We start from the raw sequence: 12,468 nt of genomic DNA on the forward strand, positions 1-12,468 counted from the left end.
TTTTTTTTTTTTTTTTTTTAATATATATAATAAAAGCTGCTGAGTTGTTTAAGAGACTCGCTTCCTACAGCTCCTGTTTTCTCCCCGAATAGCACCGGACTGCCAGACCTGAGAGCAGAAATCCCACACTTCTCCAGGGTGCTGTAGGTGCTGGTACAACTCACACTGTGCTGCAGCGTTTGCTGCAGAGGTCCCCAGGCTGGAGGGAGAACCAAAGCCATGTTGGACCGTGGGCTGAAGTAATAGGAAAGCAGATGCAATCCCACCAGCCCGATGCGTGCTTTAATTTTGCCACCTGCATTGCCATAGCATGCCTGCTGGCTCTGTGCAACCACCCCAAATGAGAGGAACCTCTCTCCAAAAAAAGCTGATGTTTGCTGAGCTGGGGTTAAAACCAAGAGTGGAACAGCAGCTGGGCCCCATGGGGACTGAGCTCACCTGCCCCTTTGCAGCTTCATGCCCTATGCCTGGGAAAAGCTCTCTCTAAATGCAGTATCCCGGTGCTTTGGAGACCTCCACGGAAAGGTCGGGGTTTGAATTTGGAGTCTGTTCTGCTTAGAGCTGAAAGATGAAGCAGCGCCCAAGAGCTGGTCGGACAGCTCATCAGAACATCTTTCCACAGTTCGCATTTGTCAGCCAGAACCCAAGCAACCCCCTTCGCTCGGGGATTTCTGCTTTGCAGTGCACTGAATGAAAGCAAACGCCGAAAACCCCTTGTCCTCCCCACACCGCAGGGCAAGGCTCTGCCCCCACCCCATAGCTCTGTCAGCACACCGGGCGCTGCTGACTCGCCCTGCTCTCCGGGGCTGTTTCGGGGATGGGATGAGTCAGGCAGCTCCACTCATCCTTTCTGTGCAGAGCATCCAGTGACAGCTTCAGCCTATGTGCCACATGGCCGGGGCAGACTCTTGCCTTGCTGCTCCATCGCCTCCTCACATGCTGCCCAGATGCTCTGCAATGCTTTCCACCGCCCTTCTGTGCACACCTGTACACACACACACACGAAGCCGTGGCTAGATACACTGTACAAGCAAAGTACAAGGTTTTTTTTTAGGGGGATTTATGCTGCTTCCTTCCCCACTCTGAGTCTGCTCACCTGCACACACAGAGCAGGGAGAGCCCTTGCTAGCAAGGAGGTAGGCCGACCATAAAAAGCATAAAGCAGGAAAAAAGGCAAAATCTCTCACCCGTGACCCTAAGCATCGCCTCATTCTCTCCGACCAATGGCCCCCACACACAACACAGAGGAAATACTAGAAAGAAGCTAAAACACCCACACCTGCATCCCCCTCCCACCACCCAGAACACCAAATCCCAAGTCAGAAAGCCCCAGCGTTGGCCTGCAGGGTTGTTCTCAGCACCCCAGCATGAGAGTTAATCGGCCGTCACTCCCCCCCAGGATGTTCCATTTCGCTCCCATCTCTCCCCATCAGTTTCCAATTTATTTACTTTTCTCAACTTAATCCCCACCTTGTAGTGTAACATGTTTATTAGAAAGGAACCAGCACGCTAAATGAAGCCAAGCTGGGTTCTTGTGTTAAATAGCAGTCACGCCCAAGTGGCTCTCCATGTGCCATTACTCCAAGTGATTGAGGCAATTTCTTCCTCTGCCACGAGTTTAAGTTGTAAATCTCTCAACCAGATACGGAGGCAATGATGTGCTGCCCGCTGCGATTATTATTAACCCCTGGCATTAAACTCGTGAGACTTCCACGATTTCTCTGGAAGGTCTCCATGTGAACGGACCACGCAGGGTCCCTCTGTCCTCCCCGGGAGCTGTATGGGAGCAACTCGGAGTCTGCAGCCACCTCCTGTCAGAAGTCTGCAAAGTGACGATAAAAAGGAGAAAAGCATCCATGTTTGGGATGCTCAGCTCCGAAAAGCAGGCAGCAGGGCTCCCCTCCAGCTGGCTCCGCTCTGTCACCCCAAACCCTCACTCAGACAGCTGCTCCTTCTCCTCCAGCGCCGGGGAAATGCCCTTTGAGGTCCCAGAGCAACGCAGCACGGTCTCCTTATCTCCAGCTTCACAGCCCACAGACAGCTGCAGTGCAACATCTACTTCTCCCACTCACCAAGTGCTAAGACCCATGGAGGCAACACAAGCCAAACCTCTGCAGCCCTGCTCACCTCAGCAGCCCCCTGCCTTAATTCTTTCTCCCATCCCTTGGAGCAGGGCTGCTGCACGCCTGAGTTGCATGCGGGGTGAGAACGCGGTTACTTTCCTCATCTGGAACCTGTTGCTTTTCCTGTGACAGGTTTTGCTTCCATTGGCTTTTGGAGGGTTTCCCCATCTCACTGAGCTACAAAACGCTGGGACAAAGATTCCAAGTGTCACTCAGCATTTAGGGAGGGGTGCGGATGAACTAGAAACTAAGAGCTGTTTGAACTTGAATCAAACACGCATGGCTTTCCTTGAGGTTGAAAACTCATTCTGGGTATTACTCTGCACTCTGAGGGGCTCTTCTAGCATCCATGCTCCTGTGCACACACGAGAGCAGCGCGAGCGGGAACACTGCAGCGCACTGCCAGGCACGTTAGCGCTGCTCTGAGATGGGGCACCGCGCCGCTTCCGCACGCGAGACGAGCTGACAGCTCATGAAAAGATGATTAAATGTGTTAGACTTTAAGAAAAAAATACATAGACGGAGCTGTTTGTGAGGAGGAGGGAAGCAAACTGCCGCGGGCCCCTGGAAGGCTGCTCAGTGTGCAGCCACGGCGCGTTAAGCTTCCTGTGAAAGCCATTGATTAGCACAAGGATCCATCTGAGCCGTTCAGATATCGGACCCGGGCGCATTGTGGCTGCACGGGGGAGCGGTGAACAGTCCTTGTATTGTGCTGCGAGCAGTGGCACAAAGGGAACCTGAGAGTCGCTGAGAGGATGCAGCTGGTTTGGGGGCTCTGGCGTGAGGCAGGGGACGCGGCCCTGCCTGCTGATCTGCACAGGGGATGCTTCTGCGCTTCCCTGAAAGTTATCTGTGTTACAATCAATGTCAAAGCAACCCAGCACCACCGGCAGATTTGCGGGAGCTCTCTGATGGCTCCAGGAAAAGGGAATATAAAATCTGACCATCGCCCTTCCCCTGCGCTCCTGCCTTCTCCTTACACTTGCTGGCCCTGAACTCTGAGAGGGATGGCGTCAAGCAAACAGATCAGCACGTGCAGAAGGCAAGGCAGCAAATACAGGCTAACTGCAGCACCCACCTCACGACCACAGCAGCGGCGTGCAGCTTCACACACCTGAGCGGGGCTGTTGCACGCACGTGCAATGGTGCACAACCAGCAGTCATGCTGATCAGCTCTCCTTTTTTTCCTCTCTTCTTTCCAGAAGGGCTCCTTTAAGGAGCACTGCAGCCCAGCAACAAGCAGGGTGCAGCAAAACCCTCACTTCTGCCCGACATTGCTGCTCCAAGCACCTCTCTGAGTCAGAGTGATGTCACCCAGCACCGGGCTCCTGTTGCTGCCATTGGGCCCCCTGTGCCACACTGGGAGCGGGGCGATGCCATTACAGCACAGCACTGGGATGGGTTCTCCTCTGACATTGTGCATGACAGGCTTTAGGATCCGAAACACCAAGGAAAGGAGAAGAGAAACTGCCATTTGCCCCTCGTAGGCCTTTCCTTTTTCACAATCATTTCCTCAGCTTGCACATTTCCATTCCTCGGTTCCCCCCCCCCCCCGTTTTGTCCAGGTTATTTATACTGTGAAGCCTGTAAGACAATAGGGCTAATTAGTGGCTTATGGCCCTAAGCCTGCAAATACTGCGAGGATCATTGTGAGCTGTGACTCAGGACGGTGGCAGTCCAGCCCAGCCTTCCCGCATTCCTCCGCTAAATCCCCCGACACAAAAGGGAATTTATCCACAGTGACTCAGCGAAGGAGCACCAACTTTACAGCGCTGCAAAGCAAGCAGCCGGGCTTTGAACTGGTGTGTTTATGTATTCCCCCCCCCCCATCAACGCGCAGCCTAGTTAGTAATTAAATAAAATGTCTCCCTCTAGCAGGCTATGACCTAATCATTTGTACAGTACCTATTTTTAGCATTACCCTTTGTGCGGATTCGAGATAGCTCAGCCCAGAAGCTGCAACTTTTTGAAGTCTTAATAAGCGAGGGGGGCTGGCTTTGTTCAATTCACCGCGTAATTATTTTCCCTCTTTTTCCCCTTCTCTTAACCTAAAATGTTTGACATCCTGCATGGGACCAGGAGGAAGATGTGCCAGGGCTTTAAATGTCAGCCCCAACCGTACGCTGCCGAGGAGACTGCACGCCCGCTCGGTAAAGTTCATCCTGGAAAAAAAAACCCACTTAAATACAGCAGAGTCGACACTGGAGCCTCACCACAGCGCTGCTGGGTTGGCTTGCTCCGGCCCTGGAAATATTTGATGGTCTAATAAGGTTTGTTCCAACTTCCGTCCTCTTTCTCTTCCATCTCCCTAACCTCAGTGTGACTTTCGGTTCTGCTTAGCATTAATTCAAGCCAGGCATCATCTGTGCTGCTTTGTGCCCCCAAGAAACACGGTACGGGATCCTGCCTTGGGGCAGCAACCCTAAGGGGATGTTTGTTCTGTAAGGATCATGGCCAGGCTCAGGTTGGTTAGGGATCTATCACACGCTGTTCTGAGCACAAGATTAACATACCATTAACATGACTTAAAGCCCTTGCCGCCTTTAAATAGCACAATTTTCAAGAGCCTCTGACTTGGGAGGTTAGATCCCACTTTCAGAACTCGCTCGGGAACACCAATAGCATTTGGCCATCCTATGGAAAGCAGTGAGTAGTGCTGAGAGACTGAGGTGATTTGCTCAGTTTCATGCTATGGGAGCAAGCCAGATATCGAGTCCTGGTCACCGAGCAGACACCTTTACCCTTAATTTCATCTTTCCTCTCTACCAAGGGCAAAGCTCCATATCCCATTTCCAGCTGCATGAGTCATCTGTTCCCCTTTCCAAAGCGATATCTGGCTGTGTGTGCATGCCAGCACGCGTGCAGGGCGCGCTGCCACTTCTGACAGTGCAAACACAAGCCCACGCCTATGGAAGCCTTTCTCCCCCCTTTTCTTAACGTATCTGAATGCTTAAGATTCACACTCAGTGCCTACACAGCTGGGGAAACTTCTGTCAGAAGGGTTCCTCCTTGTTTTCCTTCTTGCATCAGGAGTGGTTGAATCACACAGAAGCATTTTAGAAACAGGATCTAAGATGTTCTGGCTCCATAATGAAGGTATCTCCGCCTCCAATGAAATTCTTGCTCATCACTTCAATCATTCCTAAGGCCACTCTAAAATTTACACGACTCCAGGTCTTACAAATGGGGCAGAATGAAGCCTGAAGCCAAACGTTACATCCTTAGGTTCAAGGTTAGTTATTAACTGATTTGATTTTCTTAATAATTGCCAGGAGACGCAATAAACCCTCAGTATCTTATCTACTCCGAAATTCCTAAGCGACCGAAGCCTCAGATAACGTTTGTGCATCAAGACAATTTACAAATGACCCTTTCTGAGAGCTATTTACATTGTGAAGGTTGGGAGAAGCGATGCATTGCCCATCACTCACTGCAGCACTTGTTTTGGAGGCGCTGCAGCACCCGTGGCCATCACGGCACGCACGTGGGAGGAAGGCTGCCGTGGTCTGTGCTGTCCCAAAAAGCATTCCCTGCTGGGAGGGCCCCCTCAGCCTCTGAAGAATGGAAGCAAACAGTGTTGCAAAGCTGCTCCTGGATAAGAGCTATCTGCTGGGGGCCAGAGGTTCCAAAGGACTGCTGCAAGCAGCTATGGATGCAGATAGGTTGGGATAGCAAGGCAGCCCATGGCTGTCACAGGGGCTGCAAGCTCCCCAGATTCCTCTACAAGGTCTCTTCAATCCCAGTTTGCTGTTCCTCACCAATGAGCCTCTCCACCTCCATTGCTGGTGCATCAGATGTTTCGTGCATAATAGAGAAAAATACCGATTCCACCACAAAGGGATCAGAATTTCATTTCTTTTCCATATTAAATAAGTTCCAGTAAGAAGTTCCAGTTGCACCCAGTGCCAGCTGGAAAATGGGAATGTGGCCCTGGCTGGGGCTCCAGCCCAGAGACCCTTAAAGGGACCTGCTATTGAAACATCCCCTTCAGAGTAACTAGAGGGGGAAAAAAAAAAAACAAACAATAATCACAGCTCTCGTGGAAAAAAAAAAGTAATTACCTCTAAGAAGTGTGAAATGGAATGAAGAAAAATTTGAAAAGCCTAAAAGCGGATAGTTTAGCATGAATAATGCAGAACGCTAACATCTCATTTTATAGCAGCTTCAGAAGGATTCACCACCAATACCACCACTGCCTTGCTAACCCTCCACCAGGGCTGCAGGTCTGCCTCCTCTGCAGACTGGCCGAGCACAGTTAACCTGTGCCAATGCAGCAGGGGTTGGCCAGAGCCCAGCCAGTGGGGACAAAATGTGCTCGGTGACTGCGGGATTTGCTGCCTCTAAAAGGGGCACTGAGGTCGGCATAAAGGGAATTTCAAAATGACTATCTGGGGGAAAGGCTCCGGGTGCGGAGAGCTTAACCCCAGTTGTGGATCAGCAAAGGAAGGGCTCAAAGTTTTGGAAACGGGATACAGAAAAGCAATTTTCACTCCCAACAGTGAATGCTACAGAGTGGAGTTCTTATCCTCCACCATGTGTCAGAGACAGGTACTGCTCCAGCCCAGCACCTGGGAGGATGGCTCTGCGAAATCCCATGGTGTCCTGTGCAGATGAAGGGGAGGCTCCAGGAGTTTGGATTGGATGCACAACTCCCTCGTCACCAGCAGTGAGTGTGGGATGACCTCCCCTCTGCCTCTTAGAATTAGTAAGGTTGGAAAAGACCTCCAAGATCATCAAGCCCAACCATCCCCACCACTACGTCCACCTATGTGGAGGCTCTGCAGGTGACAGCTTGCGTCACCCCACACGGAGCCACGTTAGTGTGGAAGGAACAGGTGTAGGACATGAAGTCCCAGCACAGCTCCAGCTACTTCCAGGAGAGAGGAAGAGCCTCAGCCTCAAAGGAGCCCTGCAAACGTGGCCAAGGCTGGTACACTTGGCAGCCTGTGGCATGGAGTAGAGCCATAAAGGACACAAAACTCATGGGCTCCCTAAAAAATTGGCTTTCTTTCAGACATGAAGTGATGCTACATTGGCCAGAAGGTAAACTCCTCTACCAGCATTGCTCAAGAGATCAGAGGAGGTGACCACCTCAGCCTCTGCCTGTGGGATGGTGTCAGGTGGGTTACAGAGGCTGTTGTGGGGATCGCAGTGGCACCAAGAAGCCTGCTTTCATCTGTGCTGTCATCATCACTCCTCTTTAATTTGAATTTCATCATAATCATGTTACGTGTTCTTGCGTACTTGTTTGCCCCACAGTATTCGAGATGAGCCAACTCAAAGCTGTGAGCCTCAGTGCTGTCCCCACCTCCCAGTCCTGCTGGAAACTGGACCCAAGTGGGGCTGTAAGCTGCGTAACACCCCCATCTTGATCTTCTCCCAAGCCCCCTGAACAACTCCAAGACTGAGACCATACTCTTTCCAGAGTCAGAACACCTCACTTCACATTCCACTATTGATTTGCTCTTTCCACTGGCATAACTTCACCCCTTCCGGGTTGTCTTGCAGCGTAAAAATCCATGTTGCATAAACATGTCAGCATCCGAAGTGCTTTGATGCAGTGCCCTGAACTGTTTTTGCAGGGATGAAGCTTGAGTTGTAATAAAGGACAAATCTCAACCACCAATTGCAGCCTCCAAGAACTGAAGATAACACTTAAAGAGTGGTGCAAAGAACAATCCAAGATATGCAAGACTGGTCATCAAGCTGCAATAGCTGTGTTCTTCTGACAGGTCCTTGGCCATGGATAAGCCAAGACATCACTCAAATACCTAATCCCCAAGATGCTGAAAGCGACGGGATGAGGAGGGCACGAACAACAAGGGAACAAAAGATAGACTGCAAAAATCAAACACTTCCAAGGCAACCTTCTGCTTTTGCCTAGAACTGACAATTTACTCTTTTTCTCATCGAAATGAGGCAAAGCTGCCACGGTTCTCCAGGAGGAGAAACAGAAGGCTGAGGCAGATCTTTGCCAAGAAGCACGGAACTCCTGCATGCATCCAAGCAGCACCCAGCCTGCCGTGCCAGGGACCGCGCGGGTCCTCCCAAAAATGTTTGTGCTCAGAGGGAGGAGAGAAGTGGGGAAAGGAAAGGGAATGAGTGAGAGCGCTGCCTACTGCAAATATTGACAGAACCATTATGGGCATGTATAAAACTCCCATTTGCGTTATGTGAGCATTATATTCTTTGAATACTTCTGTCTTGAGGAATTCTTTATTTTGCTATAGAAGAAAAATGTTTTCATATTCTCTCCTGCCGTTCAGACCTGCAACCCAGTGAGCCCTTTTGCCCTTGAGAGCCATAACATTATTTGTTAACATTTTTATGATGCCAAATGGTCTGTGCTAGAATGGGTGCCATTCTTTAGCTGGGAAACCATATGGCATGCCGAGTAATAAATAAGGTATTGTGATAGTTAATGAACCTAATTGCTAGCAAAGGCTTTAATACAGAGAATGTGCTGCTGAGAATTTAGCACCACATTAGAGATGCAGCAGAGCTCCTCTGACTTCTGAGGCTTAATTTAAGTTCTATATTGCAAACTCCAGAAAATAATTCCAAACCCTCCTGCTGGAAAAGCAACCTGCTGGTAGACTGTGATTATACTGAATTACTAAAATCGCAATCAATTTTATACACTCAGTTAACCCTTGCTGGGGAACTCTCCTCTCGATTTGATAGGAAGCCACTTCAAGATGTATTGGAGCCAAATGACCGTAAGCATTATGGCCATCATCAGAGCAGTTTCTCTCCCTGGCATCTCCCTCTTCTGGAAAGGAGCCTTTTAGAGCCTCTCCGTGCACCAGCCGAGCTGACTGCCAGCAAAGCAGGGAGTCAAAGCCGTGATTATGGATGGTCACTGCTACTTTACGCCGTGACCAACTTATTAACTGCTGCCATCAAATCACGGCAGCCAGAAGTGGCACAAAGCACAGGCGCTGCGTCTGCCTCACTGCCTCCCGTGAAGCCCTCCCCAACTTTGCAAGAGTAGCACAAGGAAACTTGCGAAGGGAGTTTTGCTTTATTTCTGGCTTCTTCAGCCCTGGAGAATGGAGGAACTCTGAGCAACAGAATCAGCGAATCACAGAGTGCTTTGGGTTGGAAGAGAGCTTAAAAATCATCTAATTCCTACCCCCATGGCGAGGGCAGGGCTGCCAACCTCTAGATCAAGCACTAGATCAGGTTGCCCGGGGCCCCATCCAGCATGGCCTTGAACACCTCCCTGGGATTACAGTGAATCACATTTTTACACGAAATCTTTCAGCCCAGAAGACCTTTAGATGGCCACCGTGCCCACAGAGGAGGACTCACAATTGCAGAAATGCTGTCCGTGCACGCCCACTATTGCATAGCCACTGTCCCTGCCACCTTGCACAAGGGCTTTGTAAAGAAGCCAGCTGAAGTCCAGGACACCAAATATTCTCTGTTCAGGCTGAGACAAAGTACACGAAAGCCCACGTGAAGATACAGAGGGTTATGGAATGCAGATTTGGAAGGACTGCAGTCCTCTAGGTATGAACAGGGACCTGCTATGTGCTGAATGGATGCCACGCAGTCAGGCCCCCTCCTGCTTCAGCATTGCCAAGCCCTGGCAGAAAGCAAGCAGACCAGGTACACTGGTTCTGTGCTCAGCAAGTGAAGCACTGCTGGTGCTTGCTCCCACCAAGCAGAGGTGGGAACAGCAGCTTTTCCCTTGGGCTCCAAGCCATGCCAACACCTTGCACAAGCTCAGAGCTGCTCCAGCAGCTGCCCTGAGAAATGCAAAGCCCTCTCTGCATTTGCATTGTGGGCTTTGGGCAAGCAATGCAGACTGAGCATGCTGCTGCTGGAGCAAGGCATTGCTGCAGAGGCAGAAGGTGGCTGGGGCCAGCGCCCGACCGCAGCATCCAATGAGGAGAGTGCCAAGATAAAGAGTCGCAGAGTGTGGATTTAATACTGTACATAAATACACTTTACAATCTCAGGAAGGCTCTGTGCTAAGAGGAAACCATTGGAATATTTTATAGTGATGCAGATCGAGTGAAAAGACTGTGAATAAATAAAAGGGAAGATAATTATTTGATGGAGTTCTCTTAGGATATGCCACAGCGGGGAATACTTACAGAGAATACATATTACTAGAGAGACACAGCTATTCAAGCATCAAACTAACCTATAAATTGTCACAGGAGAAAATTGGAGGAGAGGAATGGATGGGGTTTTGGGCACCGCTCTCATTATTAACATCGGGTTTCGCTTTCTACCTTTCTCATCACAATTCCCTGCGCCCAAGGAGTCACAGTCTCTGAAAGAGGGAAGGCTGCGTCCAATAAATGTCTGTTAGGAATTACGGCCAAACTACTACAGTAACGAGACGGCGTCATTTATGTCCCCGCCATCTGTGCCCGCTCCCTCCCTGCACGTCGCACACACTGGTGTGGGGCACAGCACACACGGGCACTCATCCCACGCCCACCCGACTTCCCACTGCAATGTTGTAATACAGGGACTGCAGAAGGAGACGAGCCCAACCACCCTCTTCCTACCCAAGCCCAAAGCAGGGATGGCTTTCTGCTCCTGCCCAGCTGGGCGTCCCCCAGGGCAGTGCAGGTCTCTCCTTGAGCTGCAGTTCCCTTCTCCTACCTATCAACTAGCTGCAAAAATCACATCCTTCTCTGTGCCATGGCACCCTTTGAGTGCATCTTCCCCTGCCGCCAGCCTTCCCACCCAAGGATGCACCACGTGTGCGTGGGGATGCTCGGAGTCCTGCTCTGCCCCATCTCGGGTTTGCCTGGAGCCAGAGTGCTTCCTACAGGCAGCCCTGGAAAGAGCCCGCAGTCCCTCCACGCAGCGGCACGCGCCGCCGGGCTCCCCGCAGCCCCATTTATAGCCTCAGATCTCCGAGTTAATTATTAATGTAATCACCCAAGTGACTTTACTCACCAACATCCTTAATGGCCACTTGCAGCTTTAAATAAGCCGCAAAATCTGGATTGTAAAATGAAAAAAAAAAAATTACAAGCAGTTGCAATGCGTATTATACATTCACCTCTCACTTACCGAGCATTGACCCAGAGGGGCTCCAGAACCACAGCGCTGCCTTGTTATGGAGCTGGCCAGTCCCACCGTAAATACGGCCGTGATAATCACAGGCAGGCCGGTAATTAATAAAACAGCCATTCTCCTTTTCACACGCTGAATTGGAGCCTTGTTGCAGCATGCGGACCCCAAACTTTGCTCATAGATGTGCATTTATTTTCCTCGGGAGCAGAAAGATTTAAAGCCCCAGTTCTTGTCAGGGGGAGACCTGACATTGCCTGCAGTACAAATGTGGCCATGGAATTTCTAAGAGTTTAATGAATGTAACAGTAACACAGCAGGTGTTCATTAACCTTTCCCCTCCCAGACGAGTCACAAGCTGAAAATATAATCCCTGTAGCATAGCTACTATGGGAAAATCCTAACTAGATGTCCAAAATACGATATTACTTTTCCAAAGGCTAACTCAGGAATCCTATAAAAGCAGCACATACAAAATGGAAACCACTCAGACAGATCCATGCAGGTAACAGCAGTTTGTTTTGCAGCTTATTAACTGAGCGTTGTTGCTCTGTTTTCCTTTTTTTGCACTTCACCTTTCCACCCACACCTTCCCATCTCTCCAGTCCTTGTTTCTGGGTGGAAGAAACCCACTCCTGAGGGTGCTCCAAGTGTGCTTGTGACAAACCCTGAACACTCACAGGCTCTTCAGGACTGGGGGAAACCTTTGGTTCTCCTATGGGAGAGGTACACGAGACACCCTGTACTGCACACAGGCAACCTAGTGCAATTAGCAGAGACCCTCATTTATTTTAAGACAAGATTTGCCACTGTTTCCACAACCCCAACCAAGAGCAAAGTCGATGCAGAATGCAGGATACCTTTAAGGCTAGCTCAGACAATGAAATAAAGGCAGTCTGATCACGACAGGTCTCCCTCTCCTCCCCTGCCAGAAGGGAATTGCTCCATCACCTGCACCCAGAATAGGGCTTGGTATCCACTGCTGCCATTAATTTATTCCCTGTGAATCCCTGCGAATTAGTGGGACCCCAGAGATGCACACAGCCCACCTGTTCTCATTGTCTGCATCCTCACTCCTGGCTTTGACATTTGGAGGCTTGGTAGCGGATCTCGACACCGGCAAATGAGGCCATAAACCATCTGATAATGCGATACCTGCCAGCCCCAGCCCTCCTGCGTGAGGAAGCAGGGCCCAGGCAGGGAGCTGGGAGCACCGAGTCCAGGAGAGCTGCTTTTAGCAATGCTGTTGTGGGGGTGCTCAAAGGGATGGGCTATTTTGATGTGGTCATCTATGGGACGCACC

The sequence above is a fragment of the Numida meleagris genome, chromosome 23, assembly GCF_002078875.1.
Source record: "Numida meleagris isolate 19003 breed g44 Domestic line chromosome 23, NumMel1.0, whole genome shotgun sequence".
Taxonomy (NCBI): Eukaryota; Metazoa; Chordata; class Aves; order Galliformes; family Numididae; genus Numida; species Numida meleagris.